Below are 6,780 nucleotides of genomic sequence, written 5' to 3'. Positions count from 1 at the left end.
TCTCTGCTTCAACAAAAACAACCCAAGTGTATCCAACCTCTCTTCATAACTTAAATGTTCCATCCCAAGCAGCACCCTGGTAAATCTCCTCTGCATCCCCTCCAAAGCAGTCACATCCTTTCTATAATGTGACAACCAGAACTGCACACTCAATTCCAGCTGTGGCCTCACCAAAGCTCTATACATCATTGATGCACTATCAATTACAACGCGGTGACTTCTGAGAGTGAGGGAAAACTAATAGGCTTTTATTCACTGAGAACAGGAGCACACCCTTTTAGCTGACCTCGTCTGAACTGAGGCAAGAAGGAGGGACCATCACCTTTATACCCCACTCTGGGTGGAAAGGGAGGGGTCCCAGGTGGAAAGGGAGGAGTCTCGGGCCAGGTGCAGCATGGGTGTGTCCAGGTACATACATGTAGTAACAGTGGTTCACCACAATCATGACCTCTCTGCTTTTGTAATCTATACCCCGATTGATAAAGGTGAATGTGCCATACGCCTTTTTCACCACACTATTAACCTGCCTTTCTGCCTTCAGAGATCTATGAACAAACACGCCAAGGTCCCTTTGTTGTTCGGAACTTCCCCGTACCAGACCTTTCATCGAGTACTTCCATGTCAAATTAAAATGTATCAATTTATAAACTTGAACTGAACCATAAATCAGCCTTCTCTAAAGATTGCAATCCAAAATCTCTTAATCCCTCATAAAATATTCCCCACATTCCTTCCATTTTCCTGGTAACATGTCTTTGCAATCTATGAGCTGTATTTCTCTTTGAAAATGTGGATTCCAAACTGTGGATTCAGGCTCCAGATGTGGGCGTAGTAGCAGCTTATAGTGTTTCAGATCTTCAGCTTCAACCCCATTTTTCTCCTTGATTTTTTGAGAAACCAAAGTTTGTCTATTTCGGCCTTAACTGTCATAGAATCCTTACAGTGCAGATGAAGGCCATTTGGCCCATCGAGTCTTCACAGACTCTGACACAGCATCTCACCCAGAACCTATCCTGGTAACCCCACATATTTATCCTGCTAATCCCCCTAACCAATATATTTGGGACACTTAAGGGGCAATCTCGCATGGTCAATCCACTTAACATTTGGAGCATGGGAGGAAACGCAAACAAGGGGAGGATGTGCAAACTTTACACAGACAATCACCCAAGGTGGAATTGAACCTGGGTCCCTGGAACTTTGATACAGTATCCGAGTGTGGGATTTACTCACTCTGGTACAGTGCGAGAGTGAGGGATTTACTCACTGGATGATGCAGTGTGAGAGTGTGGGATTTACTCTCTGTCTGATACAGTGTGTGAAGTGTGGGATTTACTCACTCGCTGATACAGTGCGAGAGCGTGGGATTTACTCTCTGTTCGGGTGTGAAGGTGAGGATCATTCTGTATCTTTTAGTCACGGGGACTATGCGACTGATGGAGTCATTCTGTCTGTGGTAGTGTTGGAGACTCATTGTGTATTTGCCAGTTAGTGGGGGCTGAGAGTGAGTGCAGGATTCATTCACTCCCTGGGATGATATGCCAGTTTGGGATTAATGTTGTAGCTGTCCTTCTCGGCCACTTTGAGGGGGCTGGGTTTATTCTGGACCTATCAGTCTTTGTAACCATCTGTGAGATTCATCCTGTATTTGTCAGTCTCTGGCAGTGTGAATCAGTGTGATATTGATTGAATATCTTTCAGTCTGTGGCATTGAGTGTGCTCCGCTGCTCAATGTGATAGTGGAATTCAGTCTGTATCTGTCAGCTACTCGCATTGAATGGGAATGTGGAGATCATTCTCAAAATCTGGGAATCTTTGACACCAATTCTGCATCTTTTTATCTTCAGTGCTGTTTGTGAGAGTGGGATTAATTCTGTCAGTCGGTGGTACTGTCTGTGAGATTGGGATCAATTGTCAGGGCCCTGCATATAATTATATGCTGCCTCTGGCCTGTGTAAGTGAGACACATTGTGAAATATGAGGAACTTCAGTTATTGAGATAAACTGGTGAAGTTGGGACCACGTTCCTTGGAGCCGAGAAGATTGAGAGGAGATTTGATAACAGTATTCAGAATCATGAGGAGTCTGGACAGAGTTCACAGAGAACAACTGTCCCCATTGTTGGATGGGTTGAGAAGCAGAGGGAACAGATTTAAGGGAATTGGGAAAGGAAGGAATGGATACATGAGGAGAAACTTCTTCCTACAGCGAGTGGTTATGGTGTGGGATGTGGGGACTGACAGTGCATGAGAGGCAGCTTCAATCGAGGCCTTCAAGAAAGAATTGGATTATTGCCTGAAAATGAAGAATGTGCAGAGATGTGGGGAGAAGGTGGATGAATGGCCGGAGGTGTGTTACTCACTTGGAGAGCCAGAACTTGACAGGCCAAAAATCCTCTTTCAGTCGTGTAACAAGTGTGTCTCTCTGTGAGTTTGACTATGTTGATTACGCACATCAGATTCTGGTGCTGTATGTGAATGTGGAATTCATGCTGTGTCTGTCAGCATCTGGTGCTGGATGTGAGTGTGGGATTATTTTAGTATAATTCAGTGATCCTCCGTGGGAATGTGGTCAACCGGTTTGAAAATGTGGGCCTGTAACTCCCACTCTTTAATGGGTGTGTGTTGTTAGAATGTAACCGGTGACAACTTTGATTGGATGTAATGAGACAAAAGGGAACAAGATGTAAGGGTCAGCTGACCCAGTGAACCATGGAACCAATTAAAGTGATGTAATAGTCAGCTGACCAGCTGATTCCCTATAAATAAGGAACTGTGCAGAATTTTGGAGAGCTTGGATTGGCCCAGGCGAGACCCCGAGTTTGGAGTAATGATGCTTCTTTATCAAACCCTTTCTTTGATTTATAAGTTGGAGTAAGTTTTCATTAGCTGCATTTTGAAGAGTTCCTTCTGAAGAAACATGTGCTGTTTGTGCACATTCGGCAGTCTATGTGGGTTTGTGATGATTTCTGACCATGTCAGTGGTACCATATATGTGTGTCAGATTGATTAGTGTCATTCAGGATCAGGTTCTGTCAGTGAGATCAGTCACAGTCTGTCTCTGTCAGTGTCTGGTAATGAACATGTGCTCGAGAATGATGCTGAATCTGTCGCCTCTGCTGCTCTGACAGTGCGGGATTCATTACATAACCTCAGGCTCTGTGACTGTTTAACAATCTGAGTTCATTCCACGTTGAAATTTCAGCACAGAAACAGACCATTAATGCTGTGGGTTTTAATGGAATTATTGAGAATTTGGCCGAGTATTAAATCACTTTCTATTTGAACACAATTGGGAAGGACCATGGATCTTTTCATCTCACAATCGTTGCAAAGTCAAAGAAAGTGTTATTCAAATTTTATTAATCAAATTGATGCTTTCATCATTCACTCTGGTTGTAAGAACTTTATACTTGAATGTTGAGCTTAGCTTTCACTGTTAGAATACAATATCTGCCATACACTCTATGAGGCATCAGGTTGGGTATGTGATCTGTATCTCAATCTGTACTCATCAAATTTATATGTATTCTTATTTTAATGATCACAGTTGGTGTCTCAGGTTATCCTATCATTCAGTTGTATCTGGCATTTAATTTAATTGCAGCCAATGCTGCAATATTTTAGGACTGACACATTGAAAATCTGATAGTGGGTGAGAATTTGGACTGGGATTTATCTATCTCTCTGTCAGTGGTACTGAGTTGGGGTGACATGGGAACAATGTCTGTCTCTCCTGCTCTGACTGATTGTGGATTAAAAATATATCTCTGGAACCACATCCAGTCCATGCTGGTTCTCCATGCAACAATCCAGTCAGTCTCACTCCCGTGCTCTATCCCCAGAGCCCTATCAGTTTATTTCCCTCAAATGTCCATCCCAATTCATCTTTCAAACTATTCATCATCTCTGCCTCCACCCTCAGAGGCAGCGACTTCCAGGTTGTTACTCGCTGCATGAGAAGTTCTTCCACACACATCCCCTCTCTGTCTCATCCCAAAACCTTCAACTTGTGCACCCTAGTCCTTGCATTCTCAGCGAATGGGATCAGCATTTCTTTGTCGACTTGATCTACACCTGGCATAATCCTGTCCACCTCTATTAGATCTCCCCCTCAATCTGCTTTGCTCCAAAAAGATCAACCCCAGCTTCTCCAACCAAACCTTGTGGCTAAAAGCCTCATTGCTGAAACCATTCTGGTTAATCTCCTTTGCACCAGCTGAATGATCCTCACGTGTTTCCTCAAGGGTGCTGAGCAGAACTGGACTCAATACTGCAGCTGTGGTACAATCAAAACTTTCTAAAGGCTCAGCATAACTTGCATGATTCTATACTCAATGCCTGTGTCCTCATGGGGAGGTCACTCGTGTGGATGGGGAGGGTCTGAACTAAACTGGCAGTGTAGAGAAGTAGAAAGGAGGAATATCTCGAGGAAGAAGTAGGGCCATATAAGATCAGAGTAGATGAAGAAGGAATCTAAGAGGAATACAAGGACAGGTTTAGAATGCATGTGTGTAATCACACAGTGTGGTGTATCAGGTTGGTGAGTTAGAAGCACAAATAGCCATTTGGGAATACAATACACTGGCAATGATGACAATGTGGCTTAGAAATGGAGTGAACCGGGCGATTGCTATTCAATACAATGTGAAGAGAAAAGACAGAGAAGGGAAAAAGGTCGGTGTGGTGACAAAGAAATAGAGCAGCAAATCTGGAGGCAGATCAGGCATTGCAGATACAGAATTAATTCCATTCTCATACAGACTGACAGGAAGGTTGACTGCATGATCCAAGTGTCTGTGGGAAGTCACTTGGGTAACAGTGATCATTGTATCACAAGCTTGATATTAGCAACGAACAATCTAAAGTAGCACTTCTGAATGGGAAGAGGACTAACTTCAACGGGAGGAGCTGGGATTGAGCGAGAGTAAAATGGAGCCAAAATCTGACAGGAAAAACTGTAACAGGACAATGGGTGATTTTTCAGGAGATGTTTCAGGTACAGACTCGGTACATTCCAATCAGGTTGAAAGGGAGGGGAACCAAAGCCAGAGCTGAATGATGAGGAAGATAGAAAATATAACGAAACAATGAAGAAGCCGCATGATGCATGTCAGAAGAATTATTCAAATGAGAACCACTATACAAAGAGAACAGGAAGCAAATCTCGCAGGCTTGATAGTCGGGAGACACATTCTACTCTATCTGTCACAGGGCTGATCAGAACCTGTTCCCTGTTCCAGTGAAACATCTGCACAGAACACAACGCAAAGCTGGAAGCTGGAAATCTGAAACAAAAACAGAAAATGCTGGAAATGCTCAGCGGATGAGGCAGCATTTTCGATTAATGGAGATTTCTGGAAAACAAGCTCCTGAAGCACAGCACAGCTGCGCAGTTTAAAGTTTCCCTTCATCCACAATGGAGGCTCCATTCTATGGTTCTGAACAATCCAAATTTGAGAATGTGCATTGTTATTCTCGTCGCCACTGCCTGAAAACCACTTCAGGCATTGATGTCGCCCTTGGATTTTAAATTTGTAAATCCATTCTCTACCTTTTAAAGCTACTATTGAAACTGTATCTGTCACCCATTCAGTTCTTTGTGAGTGAGAAGCAGAATTGAAGATATATTTGGGTAATTTTTCTTTGACTGAATTTGTACAGAAGCATAAAGGCGGGAATCACACACAGCACTTCATGAAAATGACCCCCGAAAAGCTGACAGTGTTTAATCAAGGGATGGTTCTATTTATTCATTTATTATTAATGGAGAATAGAAAAGTTGGAACTGTGTGCAATCTGGGCAATAAAACTGAGCAAAGTGAAACACAATGGGGACTGGGCACGATAAGCCTCCCATGGGCAAAAGACAAAGTGGAGGTGCGACGTTGGCTGCCTTGTGAGACGGAGCAGGGAGATGTTGTCGGGTGAAGGCACATAGGAAAGTGGGAGTGCTAAGCGTTTAATGCTCACTGTACAAACAAAAGGTGCAATGCAGACTGCAGGCTAGATATTCAATTCTTACTATCCTAAACAACAGTGATTCAAAATGCCACTTGGTTCAAAATAAAATGCCAACCGGCACTAATACATTCACTTAAAAAACATAGCCTTGCTGATTTATCATAATTTAAATGATTTAATTTAGTTACAGGGTACGGCTAGATTTCAAAATGATATGGCCAACAGATGTAGTATTTCGAAATTCCACCGTCCCAGGTTCAATATAATGTGAACAATTTTTGTCTGTTGTGTCCCTCTCTGATGTCCAAACTTCAGTCGACCAGACATAATAAAAATGCAACAAGCTCCCCGTCGGGGAATTGAACCCCGGTCTCCCGCGTGACAGGCGGGGATACTAACCACTATACTAACGAGGAAGCGATGCTTTACGTACTGTACACATGCCACTTACACTTTCAGAGCGACAACTGAGTTCGGACGAGATCAGTTCGTTTCTCCAATACGGAGTCCCATTTAATGCAGCAAACAGCGGCTTTCACCAACCGACTTTTGGATTAGCAAGAAAGAGAATGAGATGGATGCATGAAAAAAACAAGAATCAAGCGGAGACAGAAAGGTGCGTTTGCCGTTCATTTCAAACTGCATGTTCTTATTAATTCTGGAGGAAAGACGGCCTGTGTTGAAATCTGAACAATCTGGACAATCTCAGCTCGTCTCTCTCCACAGATGATGTCAGACATGCTGAGATGTTCCAGCATTTTCATTTGTTGTTTCAGATTCCAGCAGCGGCAGTATTTTGCTTTTATCTTGTCTAGAA

At 43.1% G+C, this 6,780-nt stretch overlaps 1 non-coding gene across 1 annotated transcript; it reads right to left on the bottom strand.

Moving 5' to 3' along the window:
- Positions 1–6,307: 6,307 nt before the first annotated feature.
- trnad-guc (transfer RNA aspartic acid (anticodon GUC)) lies at positions 6,308–6,379 on the bottom strand. The gene has a single exon. It is a non-coding gene; the product is annotated as a tRNA-Asp (tRNA).
- Between the last annotated feature and the right edge of the window lie 401 nt (positions 6,380–6,780).

Source organism: Mustelus asterias, unplaced genomic scaffold, assembly GCF_964213995.1.
Source record: "Mustelus asterias unplaced genomic scaffold, sMusAst1.hap1.1 HAP1_SCAFFOLD_35, whole genome shotgun sequence".
Classification (NCBI taxonomy): Eukaryota; Metazoa; Chordata; class Chondrichthyes; order Carcharhiniformes; family Triakidae; genus Mustelus; species Mustelus asterias.
The sequence above is the reverse complement of the archived record's forward strand: the minus strand, read 5'-3'. Positions and strand labels throughout refer to the sequence as shown.